Below are 16,577 nucleotides of genomic sequence, written 5' to 3' on the forward strand. Positions count from 1 at the left end.
CTAGGCGTACACTGGAAAGAGATTCTTCAGTGATTCAGAGGAGAAAGTACAGAGTGAATGGAATGTAGACAGACAATTGACAACAGACAATCCAAAAAATAGGTAAAAAACAAAATCTATTGTCTAGTGAAGGCACATATGATTATTTTGGAATGATTTGCTAGTTTGAATTCTTAGCTGTTGACACATATAAATATCAGCCAGAAACAAGTCATTTATTTAACATCATTAGAAACTGTCACTGTAATCTCTTTTGATATGAAGATATTTCGTTATTTTGACATATGACCATTCCACAATTTGTAATTAAGTACAACCAAAGGAAGTCCAAAAAAATGGTGAAAACCCCCTGAGAAAAAAATGTGTGTGAATATAACAGGAAAGCCACAATAATGCTGGGGCATGGATGTTAATAGTGAAACCTCAATGTTGCCAGATCTCTGGTTAATTCATTTTTTCATGCTGCTGTTTTAAAGCAGCTCATAGATTTTTTAAAATAAAACTGTGAAAATCACTATCTAATGTAATTTCAACAGTTATTCTTGAAATCTCACGTTTGCTTTCAGAAGAGTAAAAAGAAACCTTCAGTTTTGCTTTGGAAAACTGAAGAATGTTTATATCATTGGAACAAAGATTTGTGTTTATAGAGTAATGTCACCATCTTGTGGTGCTTTAAGATATTGCCGCTAAGGCTATTAAAGAGTATTTTTATATCTTTCAATAATACGAAGGCACTACTTTTTAGTTCTTTTCTTTCAGCCAGATGAAATGTATTTAACTAATGAATCAGCGCTTCTGTTTCAACCATTATATAAACAATTGCTTTAAATCAGATTTTAAAATGATTTTCTGTTTTAGAAAATGTCTATTACATGAAAAGCTTTTATTTAGTAAGTTTCATTCCACCTGAAACTCTTATTTGTTGTGATTATTGTCTGCCTCTCCCATAAAAATGTAGGTTACCTGAGAATAGAGACTTTATCTTGTTCACAGCTGAGTCTCCAGAGAGAGCACAGGACAGAGCTAGGCACAGAATCAGGTCAAATATTCCGGGAACCAATGATTGCAAATGTGAGTGAAGGGGTGTTTTATATCTGTTATACATACTTTAAGACACATTAGATCTAGAATTGTATGGCTTTGTAACAAACCATACAAGTTAAAACTTAAAGTTTTTTTTGGAAACAACCAAATTGGTAAGCTCTGAGAGTTATGGGTGTTTTATCAAATATTTTGTAAGATGACCTAATTGGGTAATGTATTAGTAACTTTTAGTTTTAGTTTTAGTTTACTACATTTTGAACATATATGGGCAGCATACTGAACAAGACAGCACCCAGGTGAGTGCAGGCTCCCACACAGCTGACTTGCGACACAGCCTCAGTATTGCCCAGGCCTGCCAGAGCCCACACTGACCAAACAGGAGCCAAGGCAGCCCACCACACACTCAACTGCATTGTTATAAGAAGAGTCACCAGCAGAGCCTACAAATAGAGGAGGAAGTCTCTCCACTTATAGCCCACTCCAGAGTAATAGAAGAAACAAGTGTTCTACCAGATATCTAAACATCAATGAAAAAATATGAGAAGTATGAATAAACAAGAAGATATGACGCCACCAAATGAATATGGTAATTCTCAAGTACCAGACTCCATAGAGCAGGAAACCCTTGAGATGTCTGAAAAGGAATTCCAAGCACTGATCTTAAGAAAACTCAAAGAGATAAGAGAAAAATCAATTAGAGAACACAATAAGACAAGAAAAAATATCCAGGTTATGCAGGAAGAAATTTACAAAGAGATTAATACCTTAAAAAGTATGTAACAGAAGTCTAAGAAATGAAGGATTCTCTCAATGAAATAAAAAACAGAACAGAAAGCTTGAGCAGCAGGCTAGAGTGCTAGAGCAAGGGGAAGAGAGAATTTCAGACCTCGAAGATGATCTTTTTGAAAGAACCCAGGCAGACAAAAAAAAAAAAAAAAAAAAAAAAGGAAAAAAGAATTTAAAAAATGAAGAAATTTTAAGAGAGCCAGCAGACAACCTCAATAGCACAAACATCTAAATCATTATTATTCCAGAAGGGGAGGAGAAAGGAATAGGCATTGAAAACCTATTTAGGGAAGTAATAACAGAAAACTTCCCAGGTATAGTGACAGATGCAGAGCTTCATATCCAGGAAGCCCAAAGATCCCCAAACAGATACAATCCTAAAAGATCCTCTCCAAGACACATTATAGTCAAACTGACAAAACTCGAAGACATAGAGAGAATTTTTTAAAAATAAGAGAAAAGCATCAAGTCCCCCGTAAGGGAGCCCCTATCAGACTAACAGCAGACTTCTCAACTGAAATCTCACAGGCCAGAAGAAAATGGGTTGATATATTCGAAATACTAAAAGAAAAAAATTGCTATCAAAGAGTTCTAGCACGGTTATCCTTCAGAAATGAGGGAGAAAAAGTGTATTTCTCAGACAAATAAAAATTATGGGAGTTCACTACCACACGACCAGCCCTACAAGAAATTCTCAAAGGGGTCATGCATCCAGAATCTGAAAAATTATAATCAGTATCACAATTTATAAGAAAGAGCAAAGCCTGTCATTAAAACCAAAATGCTAAGGAGGAAGAGAAAAAGGCTAAATCATGTCACCTCAAAAATACAAATAACACTGAAGATGAAAAATAAAAGGGTAAGAAAGGAACAAGTGATATTTAAAATATCTAAATAAAAAGCATTGTAATGACGGGAGTAAAGCAATACTCATCAATAACAACGCTGAAGTAAATGGATTAAACCCCCAATTCAAAAGACACGGATTGATTGGATTAAGAAGCTAGACCCAACTATATGCTGCCTTCAAGAGACCCACCTCACCTATAAAGACACACACAGACTGAAAGTGAAGGGATGGAAAAAGATATACCATGCAAATGGAAACCAAAAATGAGCAGGATTAGCTATTCTTATATCAGATAAAATAGACTTCAAACCAAAATCTATAACAAGAGAAAAAGAAAGCCATTATATAATAATAAATGGATCTATGTGTTAGAAGACATAACAATCATAAATATGTATCCACCCAACACTGGAGCACCCAGATATGTAAAGCAAACACCCTTTGACTTAAAAAAGAGATAGACCCTAACACAATAATAGTGGGTGACCTGAACATCCCTTCCTCAGCATTGCACAGATCTTCCAGGCAACAAATCAATAAAGAAACAAAGTATTTAAATTATCTTAGATCAATTGGAGCTGGCAGGCATCTATAGAACATTTCATCCAACGTCTAGAGGGTATACATTCTTCTCATCAGCACATGGAACATTCTCCAGAATAGACCACATCTTAGATCACAAAACAAGTCTCAGTTAATTTAAATAATTGAAATAATTCCTAGTATCTTTTCTGACCACAATGGACTAAAACCAGAAATCAACAATAAGCAAAATTCTGGAAACTACTCAAGTGCATGGAAACTAAACAACAGACTCCTGAATGACCTATGGGTCCAAGAAGGAATTAAACAGGAAATCAACAGATTTCCTGAAACTAATGAAAATAAAGATGCATCATACCAAAACTGGTGGGATACTGCAAAAGCAGTATTGAGAGGGAAATTTCTTGCAATAAATACTTACATCAAAAGAATGGAAAGACTTCAAATAAATGACCTAATACTATGTTCCAAAGAACTAGAAAAACCATCAACAATCCAACCCTAAAAGTAGCAGATGGAAAGAAATAATTAAGATCAGGAAAAAACTAAATGAAATAAAGACTCCTAAAATGATACAAAAGATCATGAAACAAAAAGTGTTTTTTTGAGAAGATAAATAAAATAGACAAACCATTAGCTAGGTTAGAAAACAAAAAGAGAGAGAGAGAGAGAGAGAGAGAGAGAGAGAAGACCCAAATATATAAATCAGAAATGTAAAGGGAGGCATTACAACTGATACTACAGAAATACAAAATACAAGAGTCATTAGAGATTATTATAAAAAACTGTATACCAACCAGTATGAAAACCTGGGGGAAACGAATAAATATCTGGACACATAAAACTACAAAGACTGAACTGAGAGGAAAGAGAGAACCTGAATAGACCAATAACAAGCAAGGAGATCGAAGCAGTAATCAGTAATCTTCCAACTAAGATAAACCCAGAAGCAGATGGCTTTACAGCCAAATTCTATAAAACCTTTAAAGAAGAATTAACACCACTTCTCTTCAAACTTTTCCAAAAAATGGAAACAGAAGCCATTGTCCCAAACTCATTCTATGAGGCCAGCATTATCCTATTACCAAAACCAGGTAAAGATACAACAACAACAACAAAAAACCTACACACCAGTATCTTTGATAAATATGGATGTAAATATCTTCAACAAAATATTAGCAACTAGAATACAACTACTCATCAAAATAATTATACACCATGATCAAGTGGGATTCATCCCAGGGATGCAAGGTTGGTTCAACACATGCAAGTCAATAAATGTGATGCCACATCAACAAAACCAAGGACAAAAACCCATATGATTATCACAATAGATGCAGGCAAAATTCAACATCACTTCATGATAGACTCTCAGCAAATTAGGTATAGAAGGAAATTATCTCAACACAATAAAAGGCATTTACAACAAATCAATAGCCGATATCACCTGAATGGGGAAAAGCTGAAGGTTTTCCTTTAAGAACAGGAACAAGACAAGGTTACCCACTCTCACCACTTCTATTTAACATAGTATTGGAAGTACTAGCCAGAGAAATCAGGCAAGAGAAAGAAATAAAGGGCATCCAGATTGGAAAGGACGAAGTCAAATTGTCCCTGTTTGCAGACAACATGATCTTACATACAGATAAACCTAAAGACTCAACCAAAAATCTCCTAGAGCTGATTAACAGTTTCAATGTAATGTGGCAGGATACAAAATCAACACCCCAATATTGGTAACATTTTTATACACTAATAACAAACTAGCAGAAAATGAAATCAAGAAAACAAGCCCATTTACAATAGTCACCAAAAAACAAACAAAAAACCAACCCCCCCAAAACCCCCAAAAACCCCATGTATCAATTTAACCCAGGAGATGAAAGATTGGTACAATGAGAACTATAAAACACTACTGAAAGAAATTAAAGAGGACACAAAAAGGTGGAAAGACATACCATGCTCTTGGATGAGAAGAATTAACATCATGAAAATGTCCATTCTACCCAATCTACAGATTTAATGCAATTCCCATCAAAATACCAATGACATTTTTTACAGAAATAGAAAAAGCAATTCTAACATTGATATGGATTAAGAGAAGGCCCTAAAAGCCATAGCAATCCTGAGAAATAAATAAATAAATAAATAAATAAAGCTGGAGACATAACATTACCTGACTTTATATTAAAAAACTGTTGTAACCAAAACAGGATGGTACTGGCATAAAAACAGACACTCAGTCCAATGGAACAGAATAGAAAATCTGGGAATCAGCCCACATACTTAAGCCAACTGATCTTTGACAAAGGCAACAAGAACATACATTGGGAAAAGACAGCCTCTTCAATCAATGGTGCTGGGAAAATTGCACATCCACATGTAGAAGAATGAAACTGGACCTGTACCTCTCATCATATACCAAAATCAACTCAAAATGGATTAAAGACATGAATGTAAGACCAGAAACCATAAAATTACTAAAGGAAAACATAGGGGAATCACTCCAGAAAGTAGGCCTGGGCAAAGGTTTTAGGAATAAGACCCCAAAAGCACAAGCATCAAAAGAAAAAATAAACAAATGAGATTATATCAAACTAAAAATCTTCTGCACAGCAAAGGCAGCAGTCAAGAGAGCAGAAAGACAGCCTATGGAATAGAAGAAAATATTTTCAAACCATACATCTGACAAGGTTTAATATCCAGAATATATGAAGAACTCAAACAACTATACAGTAAAAAACCCAAATAATCCAATTGAAAAATGGGTAAAGGAAATGAACTGACATTTTTCAAAGGAAGACATACAAATGGCCATAAGATACATGAAAAAATGCTCAGCATCTCTAGTCATCAGAGGAATGCAAACCAAGGCCATTATTAAGAAGACCATGAGTGACAAATGCTGGCGAGGATGTGGGTGAGGGAGAACTCTTCTACACTGTTGGTGGGGCAGTAAATTAGCACAGCCACTATGGAAAACAGTATGGAGATTCTGCAAACACCTACAGATAGAACTACCTTATGATACAGCAATCTTACTGCTGAGTATATATCCAAAGGAATGGAAATCATGTCAAAGGGATACCTGCAGTCCCATGTTCATTACAGCTCTATTTACAATAGCCAAAATACGGAAACAACCTAAGTGTCCTTTGACAGATGACTGGATAAGAAAAATGTGGTGTGTATACATAATGGAATACTACTCGGCCATAAAAAAGAATGAAATTCTGCCATTTGTAGCAACATAGATGAGTCTGGAGAAAATTATGTTAAATGAAATAAGCCAGACATGGAAAGAGAAATACCACATGTTTTCATTTATAACTGGGTGCTAAGAAAGAAGGAAAGAAAGAAAGAAAGTTAAAAAGAAAGAGAGAGAAAGAAAGAAAGACAAGACCACAACAATTTGTTGAACTTTCAGAAGGAGAGAACAAACCTAAGGTTACTAGAGATAGGGGGAAGGATGGAGGGGGTTTGGGAAGGGATAAGTCAGGTAAAGGGCATAAAGAAAAATCATGATATGTAATAATAAAAAGAAAAAAAGTAGAACATATATGGGTTTGTTACTGAATTAACTTGGTTCACTATGGGTGATATAATGTAGTGGAAAGAGTAGCCTTTGAAGTCAATCAAACCGATTTCTACTTCTAGCTCTACCAACAGTACGATTTGGAGAAACTAAAGTTTTTTTTTTTTTTTTTTTTTGGTCTTTTTTCGTGACCGGCACCCAGCCAGTGAGCACACCGGCCATTCCTATATAGGATCCGAACCTGCAGCGGGAGGGTCGCTGCGCTCCCAGCGCTGCACTCTCCTGAGTGCGCCATGGGATCGGCCCGAAACTAAAGTTTTTGAGCCTTGATTTCCTCTTCTAATATTGGAGATAATAATAACCTCCATCATAGCACATATGTAAACTAGAAATGAGAACTTTTATTAGTTTGAATGTTTGATTATTCAAGACCAACATATTGCCTCTGCTAGTGAATCAGTTGCTACATATTTAAGGGTGATATATTTCATCAGGTCTCAGGCTAGGTGTAATCAGAAGTACAAACAAGTAAGACTTTGTCCTCCGTCTCAAAAGCTAATAATAAATGTTTGTTGAATAAAAATATTTACGAACAGTTAGTTAATATTGTTTGAAGTTCCAGTTAAGTGTAAGCTCTGACATTTATTAAAATAATTTTTTACCAATATTATAATTATGCAAACCTTTTAATATAAGCTGTTCCAGGGTCTCCACAACCAGCTTTAATTTTGCCTTCCACCAGATTCAGGGTAGAGGGAAGGTGAAGAGGTAGGGTAATTGGATAATCTTAGTTCATTGATCCTTCCTAGCATCCTGGCCTGGAAAATGGTTAAAGCTAATTTTCTTTTGGGTTCCCAGAGGGATTTTTGCAGAGTCTTTCTCCTTTGAATTTCCCTGATGTGTGATTTTGTGACCCTTTCCTCAGCCCCTGGGTATCAGGAATTACATCTTCATCTTCTTTCTGGTCCCAGATTCAGTGAGAGTCTCATCCCTGGGAAACAATTAGGTAACTGAAGTCTGAAAACTCGCAGAGCACAAACCTCTAGCAATAGTATTCCTTGGACCTGTTACCAAAACAGTTCACCAACCTAATCTCTTGTTCTGGAGATTTTGTAGGTTGGAGTCATATTCCAGTTTAAAGGTGAGGTAAAAGCCCTTACCAAAAAAATTCTTTGTCAAAGTTATTTGATTATTTTACTTGAAATAGGTGAGGGAGTTCACCTATTGGTGAGCCTACTAGTTTTAGAACCACTACTCAAAAATTTTTTGGAAGATTATACTTTTGTCTGGCAATTACATTATAATTTCACATCTTTTGCAACTTATGGTTCAGCGTTAAATTATATTTTAACACTCAATTGTACATCTTCTGATCTAAGCTATCAAACTATGCTTTGGGAAACTTTAGCTAATACCTTAGTGAGCAAACAGCCACTTCAATGTTACATCATTCTACCAGATCCAGGCAAAACCGAATCCAAGGGATATAATTTGTTTTTAGTATTATCCGTTAGCAATACTTATTTCTCAATGTCAATTTCAATGTATTTGCAACAGAAGTTTGATTTTAAGTTAAATTATTTCACATTCCACATTAAAGATATCTCACATGCAAAAAAAAAAAAAATCACATCATTTTTTGTCTGTTTGAAAAAAGAGGTTTATTATAGGTTATCAAAGACCAGGTAGAGAAAACGTATTTTTTTTGATATAAGAGACTGTCAGCTGTGTGTGGTAGTCTCTTATAAAGTGGACACTTAATACTGTGTGAATCAGGTAGTAAAAATGAGAAAATTCTATGTGAAATGTAATGACATAAATTAAATTGGAGAATAAAAATAGAAAGGTTTAATCAGGGACATTTATAAGTACAATGAGTCATTAAACTGCCAAATGTCTGAAAGAGCAAAGACTGCAAAGATATCTTTTGCCCTTTTATAGAATTCTCCAGGGATAGATGTTATTGAAGAAATTTTAAGAGAAAATAAATCAATAGGCTTTTAAAATTCCAGAGTGATTATTTGGCTGGATTAATATGGTTGTCTTTTTAAGAATTTAAGGGAAAAGATAAGACAACTTAATTTAATGATCCAAGTTTTTAAAATAATAAATATTAACACACACTGAAACCATCTTTACTGTCATCCATGTCTCTTTTTTTCCCCTCATGGCTTTTCCATATTGATCTTAATATAATTTAAGGCAACCAGATGATAAGACCAAATTTGAGGTTAGGCTGCAGTAAATTTTTTATGTGTATATTTTTTTCTGATAATCAGGTCCATAAATGAGGGTAATAAGAAATTTTGGACTGGAGTAAGTCATGTTAGACAAGGTCCACTTATTTTAACAAAACCAAGTCAACCCTCTTGTATTCCCTGTTAGTTTAAGAATACTATTTGTGGGGCCGGCCCCGTGGCGCACTCGGGAGAGTGCAGCGCTTGGGAGCGCAGCAGCGCCTCCAGCGCCCCCGCTGCGGGTTTGGATCCTATATAGGGATGGCCGGTGCGCTCAGCTGCGGGTTCGGATCCTGTATAGGGATGGCCGGTGCGCTCAGCTGCGGGTTCGGATCCTGTATAGGGATGGCCGGTGCGCTCAGCTGCGAGTTCGGATCCTGTATAGGGATGGCCGGTGCGCTCAGCTGCGGGTTCGGATCCTATATAGGGATGGCCGGTGCGCTCAGCTGCGGGTTCGGATCCTATATAGGGACGGCCGGTGCGCTCACTGGCTGAGCGCGGTGCGGACGACACCAAACCAAGGGTTGCGATCCCCTTACCGGTCACAAAAAAGACAAAAAAAATAAATAAATAAAATAAAAAGAATACTATTTGTGTAGTGTTACTTCAAAATTAAAATGTGAAATCAAATAATCAGCATATTCAGTGGTAGCACAACTGAGCTTTAATTAGTCAGCTCTCTATGAGATTTTGCAAATGAAAGTTTTAGAGTTGAACAGTAACATTTATAAATGGGTCATCCAAATCATCTTTCATATTTAAGAGAAGGCTTAATGTCTCAGCACAGGAAAATCCAGAGATTAAAGAAGGGAGTTCTCGCAGAACAACTATTCTTAAGACCAAGTCACCCTTTCAAAGAACAAAATTATCATATTTACGATATTGAAGACTTTACTTAATAGAGATATAATTGCTTAATGGTCAATTTTAAAATTAGTGCTGGATAATTACAACACAAATGTGTCCAATTACTTGCTGCAGAGTATAGCTAGGCAGTCTACATTCTGACTTTACAAAGCAAGGAAGGGAATGGAGTTTCTTGTGTTGTTAGTGGCTTAATTAAAATATCAGGGAAGTTGAGTGAGATCATTCTCTATGTCTGTGAGCCACAACCATGATATACTTTTCCAGTGGGAAGATGAGATGGCTAGAAACACTTAGCAGCAGGTAGATGTGGTCACTAGCTGTAGCCCTTAGTCTATGTTGCTTTCCATAAATTTTAAAATCTTCACCTGATAAGTTTAGAATGTGGGATAATACTTTCCTGTGATCTTGAACACTCTACAGTCTTTACCCTAGAAACCCAGCCCTCTTTCATAGCTGTCTCATTATCTGGAACCACTGCTTTTTCTCCTCTGTTTCAAAGAAGAAATCATACTTTTTCTAGAGGTGGTTTCAGCTATTAGAGGAACCTTCCAAAATCTTGTGCTCTTAATCACCACTGCTTTATTACACTAAATGAGCCCTAGTTTCCCCACATCTGATTTTCAACTCCACCCCTAAATAATACATCTATTTTGTTCCCAGAGTTATCTTCTGTTATCAGTCAACTATTGCTGCGAAAATGCTTCATGACAATTAGACTCTCATTGGCTTGTTTGGCTCCAATAGATGTTTTAGGCTGTATGTCTCGTCTTGGTTTCCTGCTGCCAGTTGGGCTCAGTTCTGCTACTCATGTGTTCATTCTGTGGCCCAGTCAAAAGGGGCATAAGACTTTCTCATTGCAAGAAGGCAAGATCCACTGCACAAGCCCATTTCAGGTATCTTGTTTGGCCAAAGCAAATCATATGACTAAGCCCAAATCAACAGGAAGTGGATATTTCCTGTATAATCCAAATGATCACAGCTTTCTTGTTCTAATTACCATTGACATGTAAAAATTACCAGAATATTAGTGATTAAAAAAATATTCTATTTTGCTCATGATTGTAGGTCAGGAATTTGGGAAAGGCTTGTCTACACTGTTCTTGTTTGGGGTATCTCAGTGATTGTAGATAGATGGTAGCATAGGCTGGAGTCATTTGAAGATTTTACGGAGCTGCATATCCAAGACAAGTCAGTTGTATGGCTGGCCACTGGTCCTGGCTGTTGGCTAAAACCTCAGCAAGGCAGTTAAGTGGACAGCTTACATGTGTACTCTCCAGCATGGAGGTCACAGGACAGTGAGACTTCTCACATGGCAGAGTCCAAGCAGAGTCAGGGGGATATTAGGGAGAGTGGAAAAGTGAGGGACAGAAAAAGCTTCATTCAGTTGTCTCGTGACGATACTAAGTTCTCTCATCTCAACGGATAATTAAAGCTGACTCTTGTGGAAACATTTTCAGATTTTTGGAGGTTCTTTAGTGTTAGAAACAATCTTGCAATTTTAAAGAGTGAGGCACATCCTTTGGATGGCACTTTTCTACCTTACTTCTACCAGTGGTACTCTTCTTTAGGCTGAGGACATTTCTCTTAGAAGAAGACCCTTCCAAACGACCTCTTGACAACCTTCCACAAAGTCCAGGTAAGGCCCACAGGAAGCAAACCCTATGACAGCACAGCTGGATTGCATTATAGTGACCTCTGATCAGTTGTTGAGTCCAGCACAACCTTGTCTCTCTTCAGGCATGCGTTAATACAAGTACTTAGTGTTTTTCCCCATATTAGTCTGTTTTGTGTTGGTATAACAGAGTACCTGAGACTGTGTAATTTATAAAGAAGAGAGGTTTATTTGGCTTATGATTCTGGGACAGCTGCATCTGGTGTGGGCCTCAGGCTGCTTCTACTCATTGTGGAAAGTGGCAGGCAGCCCGTGGGTACAAGCAGATCACATGGCGAGAGGAAACAAGAGAGAGAGAGAGAGAGGGGAGGTGCCAGGGTCTTTTAAACAACCAGCTCTCATGGGAACTAATAGAGTGAAAACTCACTCACTACCCCACCCCCAAGTTAGAGCATTAATCCATTCACTCATGAGGGATCCGCCCCCATGACCTGAACATCTCCCAACACTGCCACATTGGGATCAGATTTCCACATGAGTTTTGGGGGAACGATACATCCAAACTCAGTCATTCACAAATGTCAAGCTTCTGGTCCTTTTCCCCCAGGATGTTTCTCTCCAATTTCCAGGTCTTCTGGCAACTGTGTATTCTGGCCTGTTGTCTCCTCATACTAGAAAAATCACTTCTTTCTGCTTGGGCCCTGTGCCACTATAATAAAGCAAACTGGGAAATAGCCTAATGGACAAAGTTAAGATGAATGTGGAGTCCACCTTGCATGTTTCCCTTTTTCAAAGATTTCTGACTCAGTTTCCTGATTGCACTTTAATGACATCAAATAGCTTTTTTCCTCTCTGGTTTTATAATTGTTATTAGATTGAGGTTTAGTTAGACTCAGAATACTCTATTATGCACAACAGTGAAAGCCAAATATGTATATCCTCTTCTCTGCTCAGGACAGGTATTACCTAGGTAGCAACTCAAGGCCCAGGTCATTTGGCAACTATACTCAGGGCTTAAGCTGGCACTAATACTTGCTTGTCTCTGGGGATTTTTTCTGTTTTTGATTTCAAAATAATTGCTTTCACCCAGTTAACAATGTGTTTAAATGATTATTTTTTGTGTATTTTTTTTTCACTGTAGTTGTATTGATGGAGAAAGTTGTCTGAGTAATTTTCAGTCTGCCAGAGAACTGGAAACAGAAATGCTAAATATATTTTCCACATTCATGTCAGAATTGTAACTTTAAAAATTGAATACAAGCATGTTGCTCTCATGCTAAAAATTTATCAGTACCTCACCCTTTTCTTCTAAATTCTAAGCTCTTCAAATGGCATACACTGCCACACTTAAAAGAGTCAGATCCTGTCAGCCTTTTCAACCTAATTTTGAATGACTCCTTTTCTTTTCTTCTCAACAGCACAGAATTGCTTGTAGCTCAGACATACCAAGCAGTTTCGTATCTCAATGCCTTACTTTTGCTGCCTTATTTTCCAGAACTTTACAATTTTCACTGTCTCCTTCAGATGAATAAAACTATTCATTTCAAGTACCAACGCCAAGAATCCTTTCTTGACAACTTTGCAACACACACGTGCATCTATTTCTATCATTGTATCCACTGCATTTAGAGACCCTGAGCCATGAAGTTTCCAGTCTCTTTTGTATGTATGCGTTCTTTCTACAACTACATTTTTTATACCTTAAAATTTTAGGATGTTTCTTTTACTTATAGTCTACTACATATTATGGAATTCTGCTTACAGGGAGGCGCCATTTAGTGCTTGTTGGATTTATTTACAGTTGCATTACATATAAACCAAAATATTATTTGTCTTTAATAATCAGAACTAGAGGAATATTGCTTAACAATAATTCAATAATTGGTCTTAACTTTTTAACTTTCTTACTTATACCAACAATGACATAAACCACTTTTATCACTGCATGTTAAACACCAATTTTTTTTTTTTTTAGTAAATAGAAAATTGAGAAAAAATATAGCATATCACAATCACCAAAAATTTGTCACAAGATCAATGCTGGACTGCTCTAGAGGGCAATTAAACATTTGGCTAGCTACCTGATTAAAAATATTTTGCACAATATTCACCCAGCATGAGTATAACCTATAAAGGAATGTTACCTATATAATGTTGCATATATGATAATATTCATCAGTTCCTTTATTGTTCATAATGGGGATTTCAGAAGAGGTGAGATTATCTACAAGGATTTATACTTTATTTGCTTTATAATCATACTAAATATATCTTTACTTTGGTTAGCCCACAGTTTTTATTTTCATAAATTATTATTAGATATACATTGGGAGATTTATGCCATTCTAGCAGATTTGAACTACTTTAGTAATCTAACTTTGTATTTGACACAGAAAGAGTTATTTTCAGCATGTGATTTAATCTTGACATCTATTTATATGAATTCTTTTCTAAATTGTTATTCTCATGTATGTTTTCTATATTTTTGCTTTTCATGTGTCTTTCACAAGCAGTTCTTAAAAGAGAGCAAATGTTTTAGAATGTGGGTTGATTAAATTCTTTCAGTAATGATTACATTTTGTATATTTATTCAATGTTTCTAAAGTTTGCCCAATAGCTTTAAATTCAGAGTGGGTAATGTAACATATATCCTATGTTCTTTCATGATGATTATACTCAAATGAACTTTTATATGATACTCTTATTTGATTAATCTTATGGAAATTTGCTTTTTTAAAAAAAATCTAATTTCTAATTGTGCTGCTTTCTCATCAGTATTCTTGATCCATCTTTGTCATTATAGTTCCAATTTAGTCCTCTACACTATCTGATTGCTTGTAATTCTATTTAGTACCTAATTTCTTCTATTGTTACACATAATTCAGGCCTTTTTACACATCTAAAAACTTTTAAAACTTGTATTAAGTGATTTTACCCTGAAAATCCAAAAATATGCGGCTCCTAAAAATAGTTACCACCTTTTTTATAAACTACAGGCAAACATGTCATATGCTTTCATTGATAGGATGAAATAATGTACATTCAATTTTTGGTGAAAGATGTACATTATATATAGAAAGGTTTCTAAATTTCTATAACTTTTTTTCCTCCAAAATTGTCAGGTTCTCGATTTACAAAAATTAGGAATAGTGCTTTTTAAATAGTCTCATTTCATTTAATTTGTAAAACCGTCTCTCTCCCACTAGTTCCCATCCAACCTATGCTTCTGCTTGATATTTCATTAGACAAAGATAATACAAATTAATTGATGTAGTAAACTTGATTATTTTTCATCAAAACCTCAATTTCTAAAATAAAAGATGAAAGAAATGTTAAACTTTTATTAGAGCCCTTACTTGTTTATTGCTACTTATTGTCTATGTGTTTTTTTAACCCCAAAATACCTCATAAAATTAAGCTGAAAAATTTTCACTTATGTATAAAACTATGAAGACATTTAATAAAAAATACATTAAACTTAAAAATTTAAAATTTAAAAGTGCAAATAAACAATCTAAAACAACATGACAACATTTGATCTCTTGAAAATGCTGCAGGAATGTGAAATTAAAACCAACTAGCAAATTTTCATAAATGTAGTTTCATGGACTTTAAATGATGTCATATACAAGGGTACTTCAAAGTGTTTGTGGAAAGATAAAATTAAATTATAATACAAATCCTACCATAAATTTTTGAAGTACCCTTGTATCAATAATAATAAAATAACCATGCAAACCATACAAAAAAGTATAGCTCAGTTATGCTTCTTTGATTACAGATTTTGATTAGCACACTGGAATTGAAAATAAAGAGAAACCACTAAAATTAAGGCATAAAATGTGGTATGAACATTTAAAACATCTGTATTCACAAATAAAATTATGGTATAGATATAAGTGGTAAGAAACTAAATAATTCAGGGAAATGAAATGCACAGTGAAAAACATTTCCAAATTAGAGACACATTTTTGGAGCAAAGTAGGTAAGAAAGCAATAATGAAGGAATGAAGAGGCAGGCATAGGAGAAAAGTAAGAAAGAATTGGGTTATTTTGTTGGACACTCCTGGCTATAAAAAAGCAAGTCCAGGCAGAGCAGCTCTAATCATTCAGATCATTATATTGGAGTCACTGAATAAATCTTGGATGAACGAAGGGATGGATGGATAATCTTACCTGAGCAGAGATGAATCTAAAGCCGATGATGGGAAAAGGAATAATCAATAATACTACAAAATTTTCTCAAATATTAAGAAGAATATTATGCATTTTACCTGTTAACCTTTTCATTTGATTTCAACATCTACCAAGACTACTAAGAGACTTTACATTTTTAATAGCTCCAACTTTGTTAGAATACAATGCAACTGCAAACTGCATCTGATTATAAGCAATCACTTACCTGGGGAAAATATATTCTACTCTAAATTATTTATCATTGCTACCATTTATTGAGGATTTACTATGTGACAAACCATCTGCTAACCATTTATGTTCATTAAATCATTTTATTAACTATATCAACTCTTTTAACATTTAAATTGAATTTTAATGGCAACATTTAAGACACGACATTTTAATGCTGTGATATGACCCTTTGAATTATTTATATAGCATACGTGTTGTTTCCAAAATCCTTCAAAACATATGCAAATGTGAGATGATATTAATATTAATAATTATTAACCCAGCGCCAAGGAAGCTAAGGGTGATTAACAGAGCAGACGGCAAAAATTAATGTTTTCCTCATATCCAAATTTATATTAACTTAGCCTTGTCAGTAGCTGAAATGTCATTCTTATTAGAATAGTGTTGTTACCATTATGGAACTTCCTAAAAGGAGCCAAAGTTTTATATAACTGATCCAGAAAAAACCTGTTAAAGGAAAGAAATATAAAATAAAAATATGATATATTAAAAAAGGAAGGAAATATAAGAAAACAAGTGTGTACGAGGATAACAGTGTTTATTCTTAAAATATAATTTGTCTTCAAAAACACACAGCTGCATGAGCATCCATTCTTTTTGTTTTTTACTTTATATTTTTATTCTATGATGATGTGCTCATGAAACAAATAAGTGAAATAAAATGTAAAAAATATC

This window comes from Cynocephalus volans, chromosome 12, assembly GCF_027409185.1.
Source record: "Cynocephalus volans isolate mCynVol1 chromosome 12, mCynVol1.pri, whole genome shotgun sequence".
Taxonomy (NCBI): Eukaryota; Metazoa; Chordata; class Mammalia; order Dermoptera; family Cynocephalidae; genus Cynocephalus; species Cynocephalus volans.